Here is a 25,996-nt window from a genome sequence, read left to right as displayed (position 1 = left end):
GGTCTAATTCTGTTTCTGCCATGTTAAAATCTCAGAAAACTCTTTGCATTCTCATTTGTGCTGGGCTCCAAAGCCATGTAGACTAGCATGATTGTGGCTTCAGATGAGTTCGTTTGTGGGTTAAGCGGAGGTAGCAAGGCTGACTGGGGGAAAGTGGCCGTGTTAAGAAAGGTGGAATTTAGGTTAGACCCTTTTACCTCACTCCTTCAGGGATATTCCCTGGTGTCTTTCCTCAACCCACTTTCTCTATTCCCCGGAGTCCTGTTGACCCCTGCTCTTTCCCCATGATGGACCTCTTCACTGTTTTCTGCAACTGCCCACTTCCCTGTGTCTCACAGTCCCTGGGCTACCTGAGGACAAGGTTATATCCACCATGGTGGCTGCTGGTGTCCAGGGCCAGTTTTATATATCAGAATTTGGAGCATTGTGCATAAGGTATCACACACAGCTTCCCAAGGGAAGTTCCTGAAAATTCAAGGAACTTGGATTTGAAGACCTTTCATACACTCACTTTTACTGTGTATGTGACATACACAGTAAAAGAAGACTTAAGGTTATAATTATAAAGTTTCAAAAAACCCGAATGAATATAATTTGTCAAAGGAAAAAAACCACTACTTAACATGGCAAGTGGGTACATTTTAACAGCCTTATTTCTACCTGGTGTGACTCCTCCCAAAAGAAGGCTAGGGATCTTGAGATATTTTAATGGCCCTGTTGGTGCCTGGCTTAACTCTTAGCACAGAGCCAGGGGCCTGGTAGTCAAGACACAATTTAGGTCAAACACTAACTGGGAGAAAGAGGGCAATACAAAGATGGATGTGAAATGGTGTCTGCTTACAAGGTAACAGGAGGACAAAGGTGCTAGTAAACAAGGAGCTGCCAAACAAATCCTAAAGTCTCCAGCCCCATGCTAGAGATTCACAGCCACTGAGGAGTCAGGTGTACAGGACAGAAGAACTGACCGAAGTGGTTCTGAAGTTCGTTGGGTGGGGAGAAGATGGTACTGGATGATTTGTGGGCATTTCCTTCTAGCAGGTGTGAGGTGACAGGGGTGCAGGTGGTGGTCAGTGCCGGGGTTTGTGGTGCTGACATGGGACAAGAGGTGCAAACGAGCAGAGAAGAGCAAAGCAGTCCTTCTTTATGTGGAAGAAGACTTTAGACAAAGCTTAGTTTAGTTAGACAATGAAACGTGTGGGAGCTTAGGCTCACCTGAACCTGGATAGCCTTGCTTCTTACGGCAAGTAAGAGTTAGCCCTTGTCAGTCACCCCGGTGTTAGATGAAATGGCACACACCACAGTCACCACACCATGACCTTTTCTACCTTGGCTTCTTCTTATCAAGGTCAAATGTCTGTCCCAGTTTATTTGGTTGGCTCAGTTTATACAACCAAACCCCAAGAACCCTGCCTGGCACTCATGATGAGGTGAAAGTTAGCAGCAACCTCAGTACCTACTTATTTGTGAAGGCTGCGACGGCACAAAAAGCCTAGGAGCCTTTTATGCTTTAAAAAAGGCTAAAACATGGAAGTCGTTATGTTCACTCAATGAAATACACTATGCTTTTCCTATGTGCTACGTACAGGGGAAATAACCCTGTCCTAATAGCAGAAGTCAGAAATAAACAAACAAAAAAAGTGATTTTAGGTAGTCATTATTGTAGAAAATAAAATAAGATGATGCAGAAGTCTCTGGGGTTAAGAATATTTTCTATAAAGGGCTAAATAGTGAAGGGTGTGGGATTCATGGGCCACACTGGCTCTGTGGCAACTACCCAAGTGTCCTGTGTTAACATGAAAGCAGCCTAGACAATATGTTAACAGATGAATGCGGCTGAGTGCCAATAAAACTTTATTAGCAAATCCAGGCAGCAGGCTAGATTTGGACTGTGGGCTGCAATTTTCTCCTTGGAATAGAGAACTGGGGGTTGGCTCACTTAGCTGAGATGTTCCAGATAGACTTTCTAAAGAAAAAAAGTGTCAGTTGGGACCTCGATAAGAAGAGCCATGGGAGTATCAGCTAAGAAAAGTAAAGCACTGTGGCAGCGGGGAGCTCACGCAAACGTTCCAGGGGAAAATGAGTGAAAAGAGGGACTGTGACATCACATCTAAGTAGTGTGACACCCAGTGCTTGTGCAAAAGAACTACAATGAACACCAGGACAAATAATGTACCCTAAACAAAATTCCACCAACTCTTTGGAGCTTTCTGTTTAATAAGGCTTTTCTGTGTCTGAATTCCTGCAAGTTTCAGTAAATTGTCCTCACAGTGTGACATAGAGAGATGCTAGGAATAACATCACATTGAACTCCATCTCCTGACCCTGAACTTAGACGTGGGCTACCTCGGTGACAGTGAATCAAAAGCTGAACTTGGGAGAGACACAAATGTACTTAAAATCCTAGTTGAATGACTTCTACAACTTAGGTTGCTAATTCCCATATAAACCCACTGGAAGGCAAGAGAGTGCATTCATTATTTTTGTACCTATTTATTTGTTTCCATTATTAACAGCAAGGAATGGATTTAGCTTGAGGATAAAAACAGCCTCTAGATGAAATTTGACTTTCAGATTCAGTTTGTGTGGTCAGTTATCAACATTTTGAAACCAGAAGACGTGCCATAAAAATCTGGGTTCCTGACTTGTCTGCAGATCTCTGGCCACACAGAGTTGTTTGTTCACACCTGACAACAGCTATCAGGAGGTAATTAAAACTGCCTCTTTTAGACGGCCATGAACTAGTAGCTTGGTGCCTACGTGGCCTGCTGGCTTGGTATAACCTTGAAGGTTTTAGAAACTGAGAAAGACTTTCTTTAAAAAAAACACACAAAATTGTGAATAGGAGAGATACAAATAAAAATGCTGATAGTCTCTGAATGCAGAATCCATGGGTGGCTCCAGTGCCTTCTTGTCCTAGCAGAGGGGGATGTCAGGAAAGCACTGGCTCCATTGGCCAATTAAACTTAAATATCTTATACAGATTTCATACTAAGTGTGACCCCATTACCATAGCTGGACCCCTCCCAGGGCCTTGCAGGGGACCCACTGCCCTCCCCCAGCTGACGGTGTTTGGTTGGATTTTTGCTACCTGCCTGGCCTCAGTGGGCGTATAAGTGTTCAAGTGTTTTAACTGAAGGATTTCTAAGTTCTCCGCCAGCACTGACATTTTAAAGTCCTGTAGATTTGCTTTCATTCACACTCTGTAATATTTTCTTAAAAGATTCACAGCACAAACTATCTTGCCTTACTTTAGTCTTAGAATAATCTCCTAAATGAGCTTGACAATGGATAGGACATGTGGGTTTCCTTGAGTTGTTCCAGAGCGATCTTAGCACGTCAGCATTGACAAGCACCAATTGAAAACTGAAAAATTCAGTCATTACCCTAAACAAGTGACAGGCAAATCCTTACACCACACTGATGATCAAACAAATGACAAGTTTCTCTACTTTCTTTGTAACAAAGTTGGACCCTTTGTAAGTGAAATAGGAGGGAGAAGGGGGAGGGTGTGTCAGGTTGCTCAAATCCTAAGATAACAGCTCGAATGGCAGACCTTGTGACCGGTGCTCATCTTCCTCTATTCGCTCCACATCTGATCTCCAGCAAGGTCCACGGCAAGGAAATGTGATGTCCAAGTCCAAAGGACCTTTTAACCTGTCATTCTGTAAAATCAAAACGCTATTGCCCATGTGGCCTGTGATGCATAAAACACCTGAGTGCGGTTAGGTGCAGCCTTTTGTGAGACAGAGCAGCCTTGTCCCATGTGGATTGGAGCCCTTGACGCTGGTCAACACAGGACGAATGCAGAGGCTTTCATAGGCGACATGACAGTGTACAAACTCCACAGACACCGAAGTCCAGAAGGGCCCAGCAGACTTTTACTCTGGCACGGGTCCCTTACATCGAGGCATAATTCCTACATTTGCATAGCTCCAAATGTTTTATGTATGTGGTATTTTCAAAGACTCTTTCAAATTCCCTTCTCCCAGCATAATCGCTTGTTACCACTCCTACTGATTTCCTGCAGGAGCACACGTCTATTCCTTTTCAGAAGACATAAGTGCACACATACACGTACACACAGACACACACGTGCTCACATGTACACACGTACACACGCAGACAGGCACACACGTACACACACAGACACATGCACACATGCTCATGTGCACACACGTACACGTACACATGTACACACAGACACACATGCCCCCCTCCACACACACACACAGACACACAAACACACACATACACACACAGCTTTTAAGCTGAGTGAGGCAGTTTTCTGTTTCTTTTTCTCTTGGGGGATAAAGTGGGCAGAAAGGAGTTTGCAGCCTCTGCATACACCTGCTCCTGGCTGTTTTCTCACGAGGGGCTTGTTCACCCCTGGACACTTCTGGTTTCTGAATCCCATGAGGCCAGAGAAAGGCAGCCACAAGGCAAGATGCAAAAGGACATTGGTAACAACAAGCAAATGGATAGACAAATGTGAGCTATCACTGGGTGTGGTGACTTACACCTGTAATACCATCTGCTTGGTAGGCAGAGAATGTGAGGATCATGGTTCCAGACCAGCCCCAGCAAAAAGTTAGTGAGACCCCATCTCAAACCTCAAGCCAAGCATGGTGGTATGCACTGTGGTCTCAGCTACTGAGAGACATAGGAAGGAGATCACGTTTTGAAGTTGGCCCTGGGCAAAGATGTGAGACCCTCCCTGAAAAATAACAAAAAGCAAAAAAAAAAAAAATGTCTGGAGCTAAGGCTCAACTGGTAGAGCACCTATGGGTGCAAAGCCCTGAGTTCAAGCCCCTGCTACCAAAAAAATGTGAACGGTCCATACAGTGGAATATTATTAGTCAATAAAAAGGAAGGAAGTGCTGGTGCCTGCTACCGCATTTGTGAACCTTGAAAACATTGTGTCAAGTGATAAACGAAATCAAAAGATCACATATCATAGGGCTCCATCTATATGAAATTCACAACAGGACGATGTATAGAGACAGAAGTGGCTGCCAGGGGCTGGAGGCGGGAGGACCAAAGGTGTAAGGATTCCTTTTTTGGGGGGTCATGAAAAGGTTCTAAAATAAGATACCGCAATGGCTCCACAACTCTGCAAAATACGAAAATAAGCATTATTGCGTTTTCTGCTTTACCAGGTGATTTCTGTGGTGTGAGACTCAGGTCTCAGAAAGTTTTTTGGGGAAATGTGGTGGCTCACGGTGGTTCCAGCTACCTGAGAGGTAGAGATAGGATGGAGATTCAAGACCAGCCTTGGAAAACTCATGAGATCCTTTCTGAAGAACAAACCAAAACAAAAAGGGCTGGGGGCATGGCTCCAGTGGTAGAGCATCTGCCTAGCAAGTCAAAGTCCTGAGTTCAAATCCCAGTACCATCACCCTAAATACCAGTAACTATATCAGCTAAGTGCTTGTTGTCATCAGGCCAGGCTCCAAAATACAGTCTTCTGACCACAGTTCTTACAATATGCATCTTGATTAAGGTACTGAGTTAAAAAATAAGTTGGTGAAATGCTAATTCTATTTCCTACATGGAAATTCTCAGTGTGTATTGGTTCATTAAAGTCTCTGAAGAGGACTCTGCAGTAAAGACGGTAGATTCTGTCACCTGTTTCTTGAAAGTCAAGTGACTTCCACCAACATCCCAAGGCACACACATTCTGCAAATATTCTGGAACCTGCAGAAATGAGCAACTCCTGAATCGTGACCTCTCTCCTGCAAACCTTCCTAAGCTCCCCAGCACACTCAGCTACTTCCTAAGGGGACGTTGGTGGAGTCAAAGACCCTCTCTGTTCCCCTGTTAGACACCAGTCTGCTCAGCCAGCCCCTGCTCACCTCCTTCTCCTGTCTTTGCCAACAGCACACCATGATCTGCCATGTCCTCCATGCACACGGAGCTCCCTGAGAGCATGACCTTGACTGACCCACCTCTGAGTCAGGACCTGAGCGAGCAGGTAAACGAGCACCATCGAGAAAAGCTGGGAAGCAGGACACATCCACTGCCAAGCCTTTCAAGTAATATGTCAATGTATTGACTGCTTTTTGGTTTTTGAAGCAAGACATGGAGCTGTTCCTGGATAAAGAACAATATCTTTCCTTGTGGGCTTAGGCCTGCTCTCCCGTGAGTAATGGTGACAGGCAGTGTCTCCACTCAGAACATCAGTCTACCAAAACAGGAAAAGGGAGCCACCATTCATCCAAAGGGTGATGCCTTTGTCTGTAAGGCACTGTGCTCTGTACTTCACTCTCTCAGTTCTATCTCGCCTCTTCTCTGACAGGTGTTTAATCAGCAACTCCAAGTGGGGTCCCTATTATTCAAAAATGCAGGTGATACAAGCCTGTTTTTATAGAGAGCATGATGTAATGGAGAAGAAAATCCTTTAAGATGACTGAAAAGTGCAGTTAAAAATAAATTAGGGCTTCCTGGTTTACTGGAGATGGGATGTGTCCTATCTTGGAGGATGGAAAGAGGCAATCCCAGGTGGCTTTCTGGAGGAGGTAACTTCTCAGTTGAGTTTTAGAGTAAATTGATGTTAACCAAGAAGAGGAAAGAGCAGGCAGTCTGAACTGGAAGAGCAAGCCAAGAAAGAGCAGGGGCCTGGGCCAAGCATGGCATTTGAAGGGAACTGGCCCTAGGAGTCTGATGGTGGTGAAGAAGAAATGGGAGTCTGGGGTGCGGCCCAGTCTGCTCCTGCCCTCATATAGCTGTTGTGTTTATCAGATAACAACACCCAACACTCATCCAAGGTGCTTTCCTTTCCTGTGTGTGCGTGGGGAGGCTCTCTAAGCATTTCCAGAGTATCAATGACTGTTCCCAGTAATCCCATGAGTAGAGCCAATTCTGTTCATTTTTCATGGAAACTGAGTCTCAGAAGGGCAATCTCACTTTGCAGGTGGCACGGCTGGTGAGGACCAGGGCCTGGAGTGCCCCGGGGCAGGCGGGTGTTACAGGGGACCTTGTCACTCCACAACCTGCATTGCCACCCCAGAGCTGTGGTTCTCCAAGAGGGTGCCCGGGGACCTGTGACCCTGTTACTTTGGTAACAGGAGTGGGTTGAGGCATCGGTGGATTTCAGGGTAGAAGCCATAAAACTGCATTGCACCCCTGGTGCCCCAGAAACCCCCAGTGCAGAGGGATCTGCTCCAAGTGTCAACAGGAGAGGAGAGAAAGTCCGCCCCAACTTTCTGGCTAGGCAGGTGAATCTCTGACCTGCTTCACTGTCATGGAGAAAAGCCAGTGTGGAGTTTGCCTTTTATGGGACTGACGGCCTTGTGATGCGGGGTGACTGAGAAGGAAGCAGCCCCCTCATCTCGTATTGGGCCACACAGAGGGGACTCAAGGAAGCTTTTCTGTAGCAAGGGAACTGGGAGCCGGGAGCTGGCTGCCTGATCCATGAGGAGCTGGGGGCTCCATCGGAGAGGGGCTGATGTCACTCGCTGGAAACCCCCTGCCTGCTCATGCCTGGCAAATCAAAGAGCTGGTGGTAGGTGCTGAAGGCAGAGGGAGGTTTTCCGTCCTCCCTGGATCTGAAGCAGAATGATGGCCCCAGTGATGGAGCCTGCAGACCCAGGGCAGCAGAAAGGACTTTGCCAAGTCGAGAGCAAAAGATGAGAGAGGACGCCGTCCTGGACGGAGCAGAGAAACAATTATCTGTGATTTTGAAGAAAAGCAGTTCTGGCTAAGAAGTCATTATTTCGCTCTTTCTGCCTTTCTTCTTTTTAAAGCCTAAGTAGGTGGAGGAATTTGTACTCAGGAAAATAAAGATCAAAGAGGACAGGGAAGGGCCCCAAGTCAGAGCACAGACACCCCTGGGCTGTGGGGAGCTCGCCAACTGCAGCCCTGGGTTTTGTGGCTGCATGGCCAGGCAGAGGTACACAGCAGGGGGAAGGTCATGGTCAGCTGTACCCAGGCACAGAGCAAGACCAAGAACACAGGGCTTAGATGACCTGAGAGAGAATCCCTTAGGCCACTTATGGATCCGTGGACAAGGACTTGGTCACATCATCTCTCCCTTCTGAACACCATTCCCACTGCTAACTAAAGATGTGACACTTGGGGCAGTGGCTCTTTCCAGAGTCAAAGGAAACCGATGCATTTCGATCTGCTTGCAGCCACTGTGTGCTCAACACATGGGAACTTATTTTGATGCTGGCTCCATTAATAATTTTTTTAATGTAAAAATTTTATTGCAATGGACTCTCTTATCATATCCTCGATAGAGAATTGTTCTTTTGCTTGCTCCAAAATGTCCCAATGGATGTGTTAGGTTGTCATCATGTTTTTTAAAAATTCAAATTACTCTTCGTGGCTTTGATCTTCTTTTTCTTTTCGTGACACATACCCTATTGCTTAGTTGAATGTTTGGTTATACAGAATAGAGACTGCACTTCTCAGCCACTTGCAGACAGATGTAACCATGTGGCACTGTACTAGACAATGGGGTACCAGTGGAGGGAGGTGCTGTGTGCCACATCCGGTTATATCTTTAAACAAATGGGCATGCCCTCAACTTCTTCCTTTCCTGCTGGCTGGAATGTGCACATGATGGTAGGAGTTAGAGCAGCCATCTTGGACCATGTGAGGAAGCCTCGTGTTCTGCTTTCAGAGCAGTAAGATAGAAGGTGTCTGGAACCCCCACTGCCAAGGAGTGCCTTACCAGCTCTCAGACACCCACCTGGTCTTTTATAGAAGACAGAATCAAGCTGTTACCTTAATTGAGTGATGCTGTTTTTCAGAATATGAAGAACTGGAGCCTTTTTTTTTAACAGGATTCAAACAGGCATGTAGTTCAATGTTAGCATGTGAAACCCCAGATTTCACAGGCATATTTTGGTTTTTGTACTCTATCTTGAAAATTCAAGGGCTCTTGCAATACGGGGACCAGGTTTTCCCATGCTCACACCCCCCCGAACTGGAGCCTCAGCAGCTTTCCGGCTCCTGCATCTGGACACACTTCCCTTGAGTTGGCGCTGTCCCCTGTGGGGTTCACAGACATGATTCATGGGAAAGAAACTGTAGAGCCACCCTGATCTTGACATGCACCAAGAGCTTATGTGCAAACCCTTGCTGAAGTCCCCAGAGTGTGTTCTAGAGGCCAGCTTGCAAACGCCACAGGCCACTTTCATGATCCCATGTACAGTGGGGGGGATGTTTGAAGTTTAATGCCATGGAGTCAGTGGTGGAGGAGGCTGGCTGATTCCAGAGCCAGAGCTCCTGGCCAGCACCTCTCTGCGGCTCCCATGGAGCGTCTGGGTTTTCCTTTTAACCAAACGCCAACTCATTTTCAAAAATCTAGATGTATTTACAGAGAGGATTTTCTGGGTAATTAACAGTTTGCTTCCACTGCGTTCACAGCACAAACTTCTAGCTGCAGTTTTCATTGTCTCGATACTGGTGAAGGTTTTAGCTTAGGGTGATAAAGTCCTTGTCATCACACTCGTCACTCAAGGCCAGGCCGTCTGAATCACAAGCAGAAGCCTTGGCACTCAGCATGGGCGGCAGGTCCTTCAGCTGGCCTCCGAGCGCCAAGGGAGAGAAGACCAGTCCAGATGGTGGCAGAGGTCAGTCACAAGGCTGCGGTGTGTTCTAGAACCTCGTTTTCTCAAAGGCTCATCGGCAGAGATGCAGAGTTGTCTCACATCCTTACTCCCTAGGGTTCAAGGCCTGAACTTGTGGTGATGGCCACCCCCACGCTTGCCTCAGAGTTTGGCGGCCCCGCCAGCGTCTTGGTTGACAGGTACACTGTCCAGACCCCCACCATGGCAGACCAGGGAGTGCTTTGAACGCTTGAGGAGGAATGGGGGCCTCCCTCGGGCCTCGGAGTCACGGAATGTCAGATCAGAAGGGACCTCGAAAGCTTCTGGTCGACCCCTTTGATTTCTATGATGAGAAACAGATACCGAGAAAGGAGGGGACACTCAGTATCCCTCCAGCGACAGCATTGGCTGTGTCTCCTGGTTTCCACGTTTAAGGGACAGGGAAGGCTGCACTAGAGGAAGACGACGCCCGTGGCCAGCGGTCGTGGTGTCTCTCGGTCCTGGACACCCAAGCAGGTTCTTTGCATGGATTTTCTACTTTGCTACTCTCACAGTTCTCCGTGGGTGCCACTCTCTTTCCTATTTGCAGGGACAGGAACTGAGGCCCAGGGAGGCCAGTCACTTGGCCATAAGGGGTGATGGCTCCATAACTGATCTGCTCCCTTGGGCTGGACTTCAGCTCCAGCCACCTCTGCAAATTCCTGCAGGGAGCAAGGAGACTCCTTAGAGAGGGAAGCGGCCAGGTGTGGCCTGTGAGCTGGACAGGGGCTGTTCTGTTCTTAAGTGTTCCCTTCCCCTCTGTGTCACTGCCAGATCTGGTAATTTCCCACCAGGACACAGGAACTCAGATTGGTGCAGCAGCCAGACGTCATTAGCCCCATTCACAGATATTTTGGGTCTCTTCTTCTTTCAGGACCCTGGTGTGTTTGGTGTTTATGTGCCTCCATACCTTCTGAAGTCAGGCCAACCTTAAGTGAAGATGTCACTTAGAGTCAGGGTATGATGGTGGTGTTCACAGGAACAGGCACTGCGTGTTTCACCAGACAGCGGCTGCTCTGGTCAACCAGATGCCCCAGTGGAGGACAAAGCAGAGTCCCTGCTGACCCTCTCCCTATGAGGGAGACATAGGTCTTTGGTTTTAAACTGTGGAGATATGGGGGTTCACTCTTGACCACAGTATACCCTTATCCCATCCTAAAAACACAGAAATTAAGTTTTGGAAAAGTAAGCCAAAGCAAACACAGGTGCAGCCCTGTGTGCATCCTTAAAGGCTGGGAGGTGGGGATACAGGGGTGGGAGAGGGGCTGATTAGGACAGGTATCTTCAGGGTTTGGGCCTCAGGTCAGTTGCTTCCTTCTGTCCTAGAGCCAATGACATTCTGAGGGCAAAAGCTGATGTCTTATGAAGGGGGAGCTGCCGGTCTCATGAGGACCAAGGATGATTTTACAGCCACCCTGCCTTCCTCACGAGGAACCTCTCTCAGCTCACCTCTTCACACTCTGTCATCTTTGCCCTATTGGTACATTAAAGCGGCACACCATGGCTATGCTAGAGAGCAGGAAGTGACAGGGGACACATGTCATCCCACATGGAAATGTTAATGGTGGCTGAGGCAGCAATGACAGGGTCCCTCCTGTGTCACTGAGAATGACAGCTTCCTTACACACACAACCCAGGTAAGGCAAGAGACTTCCCTTCATCTCAAGCACAAACCCAGTGTTCGAGGTTATACAATTTAATAGTCCTAGAGATTAAATTTGCTCAAATCAATTGGTGCAAGTCACCTGCTTTCCCCAGGTTCTCTGTTTTTTTTTTTAATTTGTGCAATTGTACAAATGTTGGATTGCTTGTTTATAGATACTTGAAAATTCTTTGGGAAGACCAAAAGCAATGCTACATTTAAATAAAGAAAAATGTCATGGAGGAAAAAGTATGTTGTTTATTTCTATGGCAAGACTGTTGATATTAAAGTTGTATCTTTGATTTGATCTTGAAAGGTGCCAGTGAGACTGTTGCTGCTGAAGTATCAGAATTAAGACTGTTTCACAGACTATTTCAACTATGAGATTAACAAATGTTTAGTGTCTCAAACTCAACTGCTTGGCACGGTATGAACTGCTTGCCTAACTTGGAAACCGCTGGCATCGTTGGCTGAGAAATTGTGTGCCGGGGCTGTCCTGTGTCATAGAGGGTGCACTATAGAGGCTGAGCTGTGGAGGCTGAGCTGTGGAGGCTGAGTTATGGTGTGCTGTGGAAGACGTTCAGCACCATTGCTGGTTCTCTATCTAGTAGGACATCCCTCCACTCCCACTGTGACAACCAAACGTGCATTCAGACATTGCCAACTGTCCCCAGAGGGCAAACCCACCCTTGCTGAGAGTGGGGTAGGTACATGGGATAATGAACACTGACCCCCTTCCAGGAGACACTCCCCCATGTGAGTGTTGCCATCAGCTCTGTTTGCACCTCTCCAGCGACTTCCCAGGTGGACTCAAACACAGACACGCTTGCCTTCATTCCGCCTCCACGCCGACACGCGTGCTAACCTTCCCCATAAAATTGGGATCATGTTATTCTTTGGCAACTTTTTAAAAAGTGAAACACTATCTTATGTACCTTTGTCCATGTCGGTGTGTACAGCCTGCATACTTTAAAGAAATAGTGGCTCCATGGCCGACTGGAACCAGACACTCTAACATTTTTCCTACTCCAAAGACCCCTGCAAAGAAGAATTTGGGCAGGTCATTAAATAAACCTGAGAGAAGGGAAATGTTTTTCCTAACCAAGGAGACTCAGTACTGCTTGAGTTATTTAATGTCTATAAATCTTGAAGAGGATAACCTATATTTCTATAATAGGGAGGGTATAGCAGCACATTTATCCACACACTGCATAAGAGAAGGCGCTGGGCTTTGCACTTCCCCGCACTTGGGCAGTAATTCTGCAATATGCACTTCCTCCCAGGGTAGTTTGGGACGGCTCCTCCCTCTTCTTGCTGGGACTGCCTTCCAGCCATCATCAGACTCCCTGGACCACAGGCTTTCCAGCTTCTTCTACAGTGCATCCAAGACAAAGAAATGAAACAAGTGCCCACGCAGTCAGGCTGTTCAGGGGAGGAGCTTTCTAGAATTCTCTCATCTTTGGCTGACTCTTCCCCTCTCTCAAGTGTAAGGAGACCCTTAAGCCCGGGTTTAGGGAAGACAAATGTGAACTCCAATCCTGGAGGTTCCACTAGCAGCTACATAACTTTAGCTGAGAACTCAGGGCCTTGAATCTTCATCTGCAGTGTGGGATACTAGCGGCCCACCGGGTTCTCTGAGGATTAGCTGGGAAGGCCATTAGAGACAGTGCTGCTGTCGCCTAGCCAGCATCTGGTAGTGCGACCCCAGCCTTTCTGGAAAAATTGACCATTTTGTGTTGTTGGTCCTGGAGGGTCCAATGGGTTGCCTCCTAGCCTGGCTGTGGGCTGAACAGGTGCCGAACCAGCTGGCAAGGATGCTACCTTGCCCTGGGCAAAGCGGCAGCTCTCGGTTTGGGCCCATGAACCAATATAGGCCAAAGGGAATTCCGAACTGTCGACTAGAAATGTTGACGAGGAAGTCTGGGACTATTGAGGATTAGGATAGACACATCTTAGCATCTTGTTACATCCTGAGGATGGAGGTTTGCAGAAGAAAGCAGGGGTGGAGAGAATGAGACCAAACTGGTGACATCCTTGGGTTCTTAGGTCAAGCTGGCCAAAGCCCAGGTTTCCCTGGCCTTTTGGAAACATGGACGGACATATCCACCTTCTTCATATAAGCAGCTGGGTTTCCGAGCACTTGAAACTCCAAGTGCTCACTAATGCAATATGCAAAAGGTTGAGCGCACAGTCAGTAATTAGCACACAAGGAAACAGGGTGGGGACTTGTGCAGAAGGGAAGCGACTTTTCTCCCCTGGCATCTGCGAGAGTGCTGAGTGACAAGGCAGAGGATCGGGTTCATGGCACGGTAATGAAAGCAGCTGCTGTGCAAAAAGAAACAGCAACAGGAACCCTGGGCCCAATTTACTCACACCTGGCCCCGTGCCAGGCTGCAGGGTGTCAAACTCAGGGAAGGAGCAAATGCTGCCACCTGAAGCAGTGCTGATGCAATCCGGGCCACTCTGAGATCAGCCAGAAGAGTAGCCCCATCGCCTGGGTAAGAGTCCCTCCCTCCAAGGTGGCCACCAACCCTCCAAACAAGCTGGGAAAACCAGACAGAACCAACCTGCCACCAGCTCAGGGTTTTGCTGCAGCTTCCATGGGAGAGGTGGGTCTCTTCCAGGGAACAAGCAAAGGAAGAGCACACAGCAGGGATACTTGCAGCTTTGGGACCAAACTGTGGACTCAGAGAACTCGGTTTCTCTTCTGCCTCGCTGCCTACTTTTTTCGCTTTTCACATCGTCCCTTGGCTCAAAACCCTGCAATGGGTTCCCATTGCATTCCCAGTGAAGGCTGGGATTTTTAGCACAGCCTACAAGCCTTTGCATGACTCAACACAACCATTCTGACTTAGCCCTCACTGCCCCGCCCCCAGCCAGACTCTGTCCATGCTGCGCCAAACCAACCAGTTAGCCTCTGCCACAGGACCTTCGCACTGGCTGTTTTTTTCGAATATTTTTCTCTCAGATGTCTGCATGACTCGTTCCTTTCCTTCATTCAGGTTTATCTAGAAATGTTATCTTGTCAGGGAGGCTTTATCCAGGAGCAGTCCATCTTACCCTAACACTGTCACCTACCTTGTGCATTTCACTCCCTGAGATGTCCTCTGTTAACCTTTCTGCTTAGTGCTCAGCTTTCCCTTTGAGAGAAGGCCTTTTTATTCATTTTGTTCACTACTATCTCACCAGCGCCTAGAGTTGTGCCAAAGACATTGAAGGTGCTTTGTAAACATTTAATCAATTGATTTAGTTGTTTAGTACACATTTACTGAGCACCTGCCTGTGCCAGGTGTTGACCTACCATCTTGGAGAGAGATGAGGGTACCCACCTGTCTTGATTGAGAAATATCCATGTGAACAAATAAAAGATCAAGAGGAATAGGGCGGCCAAGAGTGACTGCATTTTTACTCCGGGTAAAAATTTGTTTTCAGTGATCAGGAGGTTACAAGGTTGAAAGGATGTCTTCAAAATGGTGAAAAAGACACATTCCCCCAGGTGTAGACAGGAAGAAAGCAGATGGTTACAGACAGCAGGAATAGCAAGTACAAAGGTCCTGAGGCAGGGAAAAACTTAGTTTTTTGGAATAGCTAAAAGCAGTCAGGGTGGTGGAGGCAAGAAGAGACAGAAGGAGGGCAAAATGAGAGAAGCAGACGGTGAGATTGAATGCAGGCCTGTAAAGCAGGGGTGGGGACTTGGAGTGCCTTCTAAGAAAAGGCAGCCAGTACATCATCACTTTTCTACTTGGTTTTATCTCCTGTGAAATGGACATAAGAATACACACGTAGAGAACGGATTCAGCAAGCACAGGCATGGTGTCTGGCAGGATGCTGTCACAGCCATTGCAACCTCCTCCCCTAGAAAGAAACCCAGACAGGATAAAAGTTGGCTGGGATACTTCGTTTCAGCTTCTCAAACCCAAAGGCATTGATGGAAGTGACCAGAAACGAACTTGAAAGATCACGCAGGTTTCAGATGTGACTCTAACATCCTCATCATTTCCTTTTCCCACAGGGCAGCCTGTCCTTTCCCCAGAGTGACTCTGCAGTCCTCAAAACACTGCAGGAGCTCAGTACATGCACATGGGTGTCAGCAGCATGGCCCTGAGTGTGAGCGATGCGGAGGTTGAGCAGGTGCCTGGGCACCCCACTCCAGCCATGCCACGTGTTCTGCCCTGACTGCCATGCTGGGCAGGGTACTCAGCCCTGCTATAGCCCAGGAGGTGACTTTGGAGAAGGTGCCCAGGTGCCCCCAGTAAGTGCCACCCAAGCCAGGGGCACTGTCCCCCTCACACCCTCACCCAGGCACCCCCAGCACCAGTCCAGCAGTGCAAGGCAGCCCAAGGGGCGTTTCTGTATTCTAGCAAGAAGCTGCTCTCAGGCAGGCTGCTTCTGAAGGCCTGGCGTATCCTCACACATCTGGGTGGAGCAGCCCGTAGCCCCCAGCCATGGCGCGGGTCAAAACCCAGATCCTCTGTAACCATAGGAACAGGTCTTCCAAATACTGTCAATAGCTGTAAGACTGGGGAGAAAGTGGATGACAACCTAAAAACATTTCATTACAAATATTTTGTTTAGGGCACCAGTGGCTCACACCTGTAATCCTTACTAGTCAGGAGGCAGAGATTGGGAGGGAGGATCAAGGTTCAAGGCCAGTTATGGCAAAAACTGAGACTCTGCCTCAAAAATACCCAACAAACACAAAAAAGGGCTTGGTGGAGTAACTCAAGTAATAGAGCACCTGCTAGCAAGTGTGAGGCCCTGAGTTCAAACCCCAGTACAGCCCCCCCGCCAAGAAATCTCGCTCTCTCTCTCTCTCTCTCTCTCTCTATATATATATATATATATATATAGCTTAGGGGATGATTTGAAAAATCTAAAGAAATTTCTTTTCCTTAAGGGCTATTTAGCTTTGGAGAAAACTTATTTTTATTTGGATCTTAGGTCCGTGTAGCAGTTTTTAAGTCCCAGGAGGAGACTACAGAGATCCAAACCTGGATCCTGATTTGGAGACCTCACTTCCTCCACAGGACTGCTTTCCATAGAGAAGAGTGTGACTCAGGGACAGGAACACGGACCTGTTTCTGCCTCGATTGCTGAGTCCTCCCGCCCTGAGCCTGTCTGCGCACCTCCGAGCCACCCAGCAAGGGAGCCACCCAGCAAGGGGATGCTGGCGACAGCCCTGGAGCCTGTACATGGGAGACCGCATTTGGAAACTCACCACAAGGAAATAATCCTGTTTAGCTGGAGGTGTTCCTCACAGCAGGAATTATAGGGGAAAAATAGAAGCACTTAAGAGTCCAATGTTAGGAAGGTTATAGTCTCTAATACCACAATGAAATAAAGTATTGTACTGTATATTTAAATAGTGAGTAACTCGGCAGCTATTAAGATGCAAAAGAATGTTTAATGATTAAAATATTCATGGAACTTTAAGTAAGAGAGCAATTAAGACAAAAAATGTGAGCAAGATAAACAACACACATATATAATATAGTTTATGTGACATACCGATGGGTAAGTTTTACAATGTATATGAATATGTTTAACTCTATAGTTACAAAAATATGTGACAAGTCATACCGTTTATTATACTTTATGTAATGTATATCATATGCTGTGTAATATACACATGATAAATGGTTCTACAATATTAATATTTTATGTAATATTTGGTACAATGAAATGAATCTCACTATATAATAATAGATATGCATATACACATAATACATAATATGGGGGAATTTTTACTGATTTTAAAAGATTTTTTTCTATGTCTAATATATATGCATACATAGTGCACACCTATTCATATATGTACCTATTACTAAAAGTATATTTGAATTGTAAATTTCCTGTTACTTCGATAATGTGACACCTGAATGCTATTTTTTAATTTTTATTTTCTTTTGGTGGTACTGGGGTTTGAACTCAGGGCCTACACACTTACTAGGCAGATGCTCTTACCACTTGAGCCACTTTGCCAGCCCTGTTTTGGGTGAGGTATTTTCAAGATAGGGTCTTGTGAACTATCTGCCTGGCCTGGCTTCAAACTTTGACCTTCCTGATCTCTGTCTCCTGAGTAGTTGGGATTACAGGCATGAGCCACTGCACCTGGATAAAAGTTATTTGTAAACAACTTTAAACACCTTCAGTATGTTCTTCGTGGGATGCAACTGGCTTACTGGGATCCCAGTGACTCATGCAAAGCAGAAGAGAAGGCAAGGTAAGGGAGCAGAACTGTTTCAGCAAAGGATAACTAGTCCCGGTAGTGTGTGCAGTCCTAGTCCTAGTCCCTACCCGTGGGGCAAATCCAGGAGCTATGCCATAAACTTGTTCTGCATTCGTGGCCCCGTACAGAACAGGGTGAACAGCCTTTGTCCTGGTCTGGAAGGGGAATGATTAGATTGGAGGAAAACTTGACTTGGGACTATGGTGTTGAAGGATTACTTGTGAAAATATCTTCCCGAAGACCAACAGACACACTTATAGTTAATTGGACGCTACCTAAATGTGTCATCTAATTCCTGGTATTCTTAATAACTGTATGTAAAGCTGTAGAAGCCTCGAGTTCAGGAATCTATCTACCTGATGCTAATCATGCATTTTCACATGGAATATGAAAACCATCCCAGCGTGGCTGTGGCTCCCCTCTGCTGATCACCCTAGTTACCTCTGCCCTGAGGCCAGTGGACTTGGTTCCCTTGCTCCCCATCCTCCCTGTGAACCTGTAAGCTCATGTGAGCAGGGCCAATGAGCTTCCCCACATCCCATCCCAGAGGAATGGGCGGCAAACACACGCACAGTCAATGAACCATGGATTCAGCTCTCCTGTTGTGTTCCCATCAGAAAATAGAGTCTCAGTTAACATGCTGCATAGTGCTTCTGGCCTTGCATCTTACGTTCATTGGTTTGCTTTCAATTCCTTCTCAAGTTTTTATAGCAAGTTTCTTTCAAACCTTTTACGATGCTAAATAGAACTCATGTAAACACTGAATCTTAGAACTCCCGAACCTCATTCTAGAAAGCAGTCTCTACCAAATGGCCCTTTTCCCATGAACTTGGGCTGACTTCACATCTCCCAGGAGCCCAGAGCCAGAGTCCCTGACACCCAGCCTGACCTCCCAGGAGAAAAGGATGCATCACTGGGAGATTGGGTGCCCAGTGGCAAACCACAGAGGGCAGCAGAGAAGCAACCAGGGAATAAGAAATGTAACCAGGGCCCTTGAAGCTGTGTTTAGAAGGGAGCCAGGTGCTTCCTTCTCCCCATTGCACCCCACCTGCATCCTGAGGTTCCAGCTCTCACCATGTCAGGAATCTTCATGTCTCCCTCGCCACTGCCACTTGCATGTGTCAGTGCTGCTCCGGTCCCTGGGAGGAGCCATCCATCTTGTCTTCCTGCTCCTCTTCCCGCCCCAGTAATGTTCCCAGTGGCTGGTCTCTCTTGTAATGAGATCAGGCTGCCATGAACCCTACCAATGACTTCCTGTCACACTCAGAGCAAAACCCAAATGGGTTACCACTCTGTAAAGTCCCACAGGAGACAGCCGCAAGGACCTTGGATTCATCATGGGCAACTCCCTTGTTGAGGATGGGCCAAGCACTCTGAAGCACACACAACCATCTCAGAGCCTTTGCACTTCCTGTTCTCTCCGCCTGGAAGTCTCGGCCCTCAATCTTGACGTGCTTGGCCCCTTTTTCCCTTCAGAGACTCTGCTTTCATGTCCTTTTCAAAGAAGCCTTTCTTGATCCCCTCCTATAAAATAACCTGCCCATGCACACCACCTCATTCTCTTATACTATCTTCTCAGGAACTCCAGCACATCTAAAGTTATCTTTTGTGTGTGGTCATTGCTTATTTCATTCACTACAGCAAGGCAGAGACCTTGTCTGTCTGTACTCTTTATCCCAATGCCAAGTACCCAGAGCAGTGCTTGACACAAGGAAGATGCTGACTCAGTCGGTTTCTGGTGTCTATATAGGACACATGACTTGTTTTGCAGTAATTATCATAAAAGAGAGTACATTTTCAACCAGTTAGAAGCCACAGCCATTGTTAAACTCAACTGTGAATGTAGAAACAGCTTCAGGTATATGCAGTAATCTGTTCAAGAGCACCTGGCAGTATTTTCAGCCCAGTTCTCCCCAACTTCAAGTCCACACTCTTAGCCATTTCTGTCCATTGTCTCCCATGTGCAGATTTATGGCTAACCAGTGTATTATTGCAGCATGTTGAGCTCATCCTAGTCAATCACTCATTGATTCATTCTTTTGCTCATTCCAGAAGTGTTTACTGAGACCATGGTATGTCTCAAGTCCAGTGCTAGGCTCTGAAAAAATCTTAGTCTATATGACTGGCACAGTGATGCTTTGATTATGCAAAAAGTGGCTTTGGGTCAAGGGTGAGGAGAATAAAGGCATAAACACTCTTGGCATAAAACAAGAGTGTTTGAGCACCTCCTATGTACCTGGGCTGTGTGTCTGCATTACTTCACTTCTCCTACAGGATGCATTATAAAGCAGCCTACATCTCCCTCCATTTAATGAAACCAGTGCTGGGGCACAGAGAAGTCAAGTGACTTGCTCACATAGGTGTTAAGTGATCTATGTGGCTCACATCACTCTAACATGTGTCTTTCCCCAAAACACCCTTAGCTTTCCACATCACACTCTCACGCCTGCATGAAGGGGAGGTCTTGGTGAGTAAGTGTGGAATGAAGGCGTGAGTTACCCAGAAAACCCAACGTATGATTCAGCTAGCTGGCTGCTTTCAGCCTGTTCCATGTATTAGCAACTCCTAGTTGTAAAAGTGACTGTTCTCTACTTTAGAAATTATTTTACTACCTGATGGTGCAACAGCCTTTTCACCAGTGAGTCTGGAAAAAAATAATACCAGCTGTCAATTCAAATCATAGCATTTTTACTTAATTGCTTTGAATTAAGTAGGTTCTATTACTTTGTGGGCATGGAAAGTTATTGAATTTCAGTAGTCTACAATCAATAGATTTTGTTTTGCTTTGCTTTTGTCAGTACTGGAGTTTGAACTCAGGGCCTTGCAGTTGCTAGGCAGGCACTCTATCACTTGAGCCACTCCCCCAGTGCTCAGTTGTTTTTGATATCTGAAAACTTACCACATATCAGATGCTGATACATTCCTTTGCCTGTATCACTGTATAGTGACATGTTGCTTGACAACTGGGAAACTTATGAAAAATGCAAGGCTAGTTGATTTAGTCACTATGCAAACACTGTGGAGTATACGAACAGGAACCTGGAAGGTGTTGGTCAATCGAGAGACGTGGTTAACACCAATGTAGGAGGCAGCAGCCGGCATAGCACAGTCAACTGTCTCACAGTAAAGTTAATTAAAAACTAGAATGAGTACATGCTAAAATAATGATCAAATATAGTATTGCAGTCTATAACTCAGTCACAGTCATTTATTATCCAGTGTGAAGTACAGAACATAACTGTGTGTGCTGTTTTCATACCACTGTCCACACAGCAGGTTTGCACCAACATCTGCACACACGTGAGCAAATAACTGGGACACGCTGATGGTTACATCACTAACAACAGGAATTTTTCAGCTCCATCAGAATGCTATGGGAGTGCTGTCATATATGTGATCTGTCATTAAGGATATGTTCTTATACGGTACATGACTATTTAACTCCAGTGCAAATTTATGAAGTATGGATGATACTTATTCATATTTCACAGAACAAGGAAAGTTCCAGAGAAATCAACGACTGGCCCGGGTTGCACAATGACGGGACGTGGAACGGGCCTTCGCACTCCCACACCCCTGCTCTCCGCTGCTCAGCTCGCAGCCTCCCGGGAGGCAGAGAGTTGGAAAGTCTCATCAGGAAGAGGGGAAAGCCACTCAGGAAATCTGTACGCCTCCTCATCAGTTCTCACAAATCCCGTTCAAACTGAATCCAGCAACCAGAAATAATTTTTCCCGAGGGGCTGACCCCCAAATGCTTGGAAGATGAACTCTTTGCTTCCCTCACCACAAAATTATTCACGACCTCACAAGGCAATCTCTGGCCTCTGGATCCCCATCTCACACCCGGCCGAGGCTGGCCGATGGCTCTACTGACAATACCAAGCACTTCGCTCCAGTGTTGGCCTCAGGTGAGAACATATTCCACAGGATGGGTCCTGACGATGTGACAATGTGATGGCTAGCCAGACTCCAAAGCTTCTTTTTGACCTCCAGATGAAAATTGGGCACATACGCTCCAGAGGGCTACGGAGACCATGGGAGAACATCAAGTTGATTCATCAAATTAGCTCAAATATAATTGTCCTGCATGACCGGCTATTGAGCTCCACAGCTATAAACCTGTCAAAAAGCCATCCACTGTAATGTTAAATACAGACACAAAGTAATGGTTAGATCTGACGTTTGTTGGACGTTAGCCTGCTAAGAATGCGTTCCTTCCTCCTGGAAGATTTTGTGGTACTGTGCACAGAAGGATGGATTGCAGTAGAAAAGAGAAACTCAAACTCCTGACTAGAAGTATTAGACCCATAGCTGTATTCTTGGCTTTGAGCGACTTGTACAGATTTCAAAGTCACAGGTCTTGAATTTCTTTTTAAACTTAACAGTGCTATATACAGATTATCTCCCTTCCTGCAGGAGAGACTATTACTTCTGAAGACAAAACACATGCTGTTGGAATTCGTCACTTCTTTTTGAATATATTCTTTCCCATTCTCCCATGTGTTGCTACAGAGTACAAAAGCCAAAAGTTGGAAATTTTTGTGGAGAAAAAATTATACAATGGCAGGTTTTCTGATTTACGTAAATTACCATTTGCCATTGTGGGAGAGCATGACTTCCCACAACAGCAATGGTCACAGTTGTGCACACAGTTCTCGTCTTCCTTGCTGGGTGACTTTCCTGGGTGCCTTTGCTTTGCAGTGCTGACCCAGGTCACTGAGCTTGCAAGAGTCAGATGCTAAGGCTTTTCTCCATAAATCCAAATTTTTCAAGTTCGCTGGCCATGTCCCAGCCTTCATCTGGAATTCCTCAACTGTCACCTCCCTTGTCATCTTTTGGTGACTACTTGTCTGGTTCCTAATTTTTATGCCATTTTGGGGGTAATTTTTTCCCTTTTTTTGTTATTGGCAAAGGCAGAGGAGGCTCCTATAATTTGTGGGTGACTGACAAGGCTGAATGTTGTTAACTCAAATGTTTTGATTTACACTGGAGGGGACCACCAGGCCCCAGACATGACAGGCTGTGATGACGCCTTCAAAGATAGTGCATATTAAATCCCAGTAAGCAGTCCCTTCATGTGCTGCTCAATAAATTATTGCTTCTAGGGAAATTTGGCAATAGGTAGCAAAAGCCTTAGAACAGACAATGCCTATAGCCATTCCTTTTTTAGGGTTCTAGCCCAAGGAGCTAAGTGACAAGTGTCCACATTTATGAGCATAAGGGATGGTCACCTTGTTGTTGTTTAGAGGGATAAGAAGTAAAAAAAAGTCCAGCAACCAGGCTAATAGGGAATAAGATAAATAAATATGTTTATCTATACACGGAATATTTATAGACACTAAAATTTTATATCTGCCCTTTTTTTATTGCTGGGAAAAGGTGCTCACCATAAATATCAAGAGGAAAACACAGAATTCCATTGTAGCATATTAAACTTCTATATTATGCATATCAGTGTATAAAAAAACTTGTGAAAGACAGCCTAAATATGAACAGTGGCAATATCGGTTGGAGAACTTTAATTTTACTTTTTTACTTTACAGTGTGTGCATTCCCTCTCCAGTTGGAAGAACCAGAGGTGTTTTTATTTCAGAAAAGCAATGCCCACTGACTTGAGAGAGAAATTTCATGTATTGAAACCTTTTAAAATACCTCCATCTATGTCACATTAGAATGGTGGCAAAGGCCACCAGAATGTACAGTTGACCAGGAGTCCAGAAAGAAGGACACTACCCAGCAACATAAAACTTCCTGTTAATTCTTGAGGGACACAGTCGTGTCTGATCTTGGCCTCTTCGCTGACTGAGTTAAAATTTTCTCTTTGAAAATGAAACTAACCATTTCCTGCTAATCAAAGTCAATCCTGTACTTGTAAGGAAAGTGCAAACTTAAGAATTGTGCCATCTGTGGATTTCCCATGTAGGTATCTCCACCAAAAACCCACCTGAGGTGGGAGGGAAGAGGTGGTCTAGCATAGAAGTTAAAAACAGGAAACATTAAGGATTCAGATCTTAGCTACGCCTCTTTCTACTGCTATAGCTGTGGCCAAACCATTTATTCTCTCTGTCCTCGATGGTAAGATAGTACAGATATTAACAATGGCACCTGCCTGAGTGCTAAGGTAGCATTGGTCACGGTACCCAGGAAGTGCTTCATGAATGTTCAAGCAAGAGTTGATCTAAGGCCCCAGAGCCAAGGTCAGAAGCAAACAACTCACAGGAAGGATATCATCCAAAGCTATGTTTTATTTGGCATACATGGTAGCTTTTTAGTATAATAAATTACTTTCCAGCATTTAAAATTTGAGATATCACAAAAATTATAATTTTTTAGTATTTCTTAAGAAACAGGAAAGCTCCTCTCATTTTGAGTTTCATATAAAAAATACAATCTACTATCTGTCTGCAACTCGCATTTGGTTTCATACTTGCTTTTTTTTTTTTTTTTTTTGGCAAACATCGTTCTAAAATTCACCCACATGGTTCACATCGCTGTGGTTTGTGCGTCTTCATGTCTGTGTGGTAATCCACTGCACGAAGAAACCACAGTCTGTTTTACTTTCTCTTTTAATAAGGTTTTTTTTTTTGACTAATATGAATAATGTCACCATGAAAGAGGATGAAGTGGGAAGTCAGTGACCTTGGCTTCCGTGGGCCTGGTTATCTTGGCCCTTCCAGTTCTTTCTCTATTACATATGGATCAAGTGTCTCATGTGTATTGTCCACCACTTCCCCACAGGGCCTCCTAAAGGAGCCTGAGGCATGGAGGAGCTGGCAAGTCCAGTACCCTCTTGCTTCTGCTTCGCAGGGACTCACACATCAGCCCCTGGTCTCCATCCCGGGCCACTCCCTCCACGTCCCCTAACCCCCCACCTGGTAACTTCGGCACCTGCCTGCTGACTGGCGTCTTGCATCACTCCAGTCAGGTTGCCACCTGGCAGCTGTGGTGATTGTTTTAGAACTCTATTAGGCACCCCTACTTACATAAAATCTTCCGGGCCCCCTGCTATGTGCTATGTGAATTCCAAAGGGTGGGGTTCACGGCCCTTATGGTCTCTCTCCTGTCTCCAGTCCTTCTCCCTTTCAATCTGCACTCCAGTCAAGGTGAACCTTTTTAGGTACTTTGAACCCAGTGTATTTTACCACTTTTGAACTTGAATACTTGTACTTTTCTACCTGGAAAATACTGTCCTTGTTCACTGACCCTCTCCTTCCCAGGACTGCTACTCAGGTTTCAGGCTTCAGTGTGATTTTCCCCTAGAAACACTTTTTTTGGTCAATTACCAGGAATAGATGAAGAACCATAAATAAGGTAGTTATGCAGCAGGACACACGGTAGAACTGCGTGTACTGGATGAAGCCATTTCATTCCTTACATGTCTGAGCACAGAGTCCCTCAGTATCTGGGGAGGAGGGGGTGCCAGGACCCCCAGGATACTGAAATCTGCAGGTGCTCAAGTCTCTCACAAAGAGTGGCTGGATATTTGCACATAACCTGTGCGCATCCCCGGGTATACGCTAAAGCTTCTTCCTGTCACTTCTAACACTTCATGTAATGTGACTGTTGTGTAGACAGTCGTTCTGCCATGTTGTTCAGAGAACAATGTGACGTGAAAAAGGCTGTATGTGTTCAATACAGACGTATTTTTTTCAAGTATTTTTTGATTCACAACTAGTTGAGTCCACAGATGTGAACTTGTGGCTGTAGAAGGCACAAGTGTGTGTGCACATACCTACATGTGCTCAAATGGTTGTTATAGCAAAAAAGATGGAAAGAAAGGAAATATCACATAATAGGAGATGGATTTAATGAATTAGAGCACATTATATAATGAAATGTGATTTTTCACATTTAAAATGAGGTTCTATAGCACTACTTAAAAATATGGAAAGCTCTTGAGGATATGCCATGAACTCAGAATATTACAAAATGCTGCACATTTAAATTGATAATATTTCCATTAAAATTTTAATTAAATGAATAAAATAAATAACATTAATATTAATTAAAAGATCAATGTATAGAGAGGCAAAACGGCAGTGTTAACAGCATATTGTGTGTGACTAGGGTAGCTAATTTTTCTTTTTTGCTCAAGCTTTCTACGTGTGCCACAATAAATACGCCCTTTTTCCTGATGTAAGGATAGCAAGAGAAGTTCTGTGGCATGTTTGTTTAAAAGAAAATGAGAGGGGACATAGGCATTCTAGTTTGTGCAGGAACCTTAGGGTTACAGTTGTTGTGGAAGGAGGCATTGAGAGGGGAGAAGCAATGGAAAACCACTTGCCAGCTTGCAAAGTTGATTTCAAGCTGACTCTGGTTATGGCTGTGCTCTGAATTCCAGCAGTGTATGTGTGTGTGTGTATGCTGGAAGAGGAAGCTTTGGTTTCACTAACTCAAGGCCAGGGGTAATTTCCTGCTTAGAGAAACAGAAAGTGACAAAGTGCATCTGTGATGCACAGGGGACCCTTATCAGCCAGCAGCCTCCACACCACAGGCTCCTGCATGTGCTCGAAGTCTGTGTGTGACTTTCT

General features: G+C 45.8%; 1 protein-coding gene and 1 long non-coding RNA gene across 4 annotated transcripts in view; one reads left to right on the top strand and one right to left on the bottom strand.

The window, feature by feature from the left end:
• The window catches only part of LOC141423430 (uncharacterized), a 38,647-nt gene extending 27,164 nt beyond the window's left edge, over positions 1–11,483 (top strand). The window contains exon 3 of the long non-coding RNA XR_012448306.1: positions 5,879–11,483. This is a non-coding gene — a long non-coding RNA (uncharacterized lncRNA). The remainder of the gene's footprint in view (positions 1–5,878) is intronic.
• Tshz2 (teashirt zinc finger homeobox 2) overlaps positions 1–25,996 on the bottom strand; it is a 416,806-nt gene that overhangs the window by 343,582 nt on the left and 47,228 nt on the right. The window lies entirely within an intron of this gene.

The sequence above is a fragment of the Castor canadensis genome, chromosome 5, assembly GCF_047511655.1.
Source record: "Castor canadensis chromosome 5, mCasCan1.hap1v2, whole genome shotgun sequence".
Classification (NCBI taxonomy): domain Eukaryota; kingdom Metazoa; phylum Chordata; class Mammalia; order Rodentia; family Castoridae; genus Castor; species Castor canadensis.
Note: the sequence above shows the minus strand (reverse complement) of the source record. Positions and strands in the feature narration are given on the sequence as shown.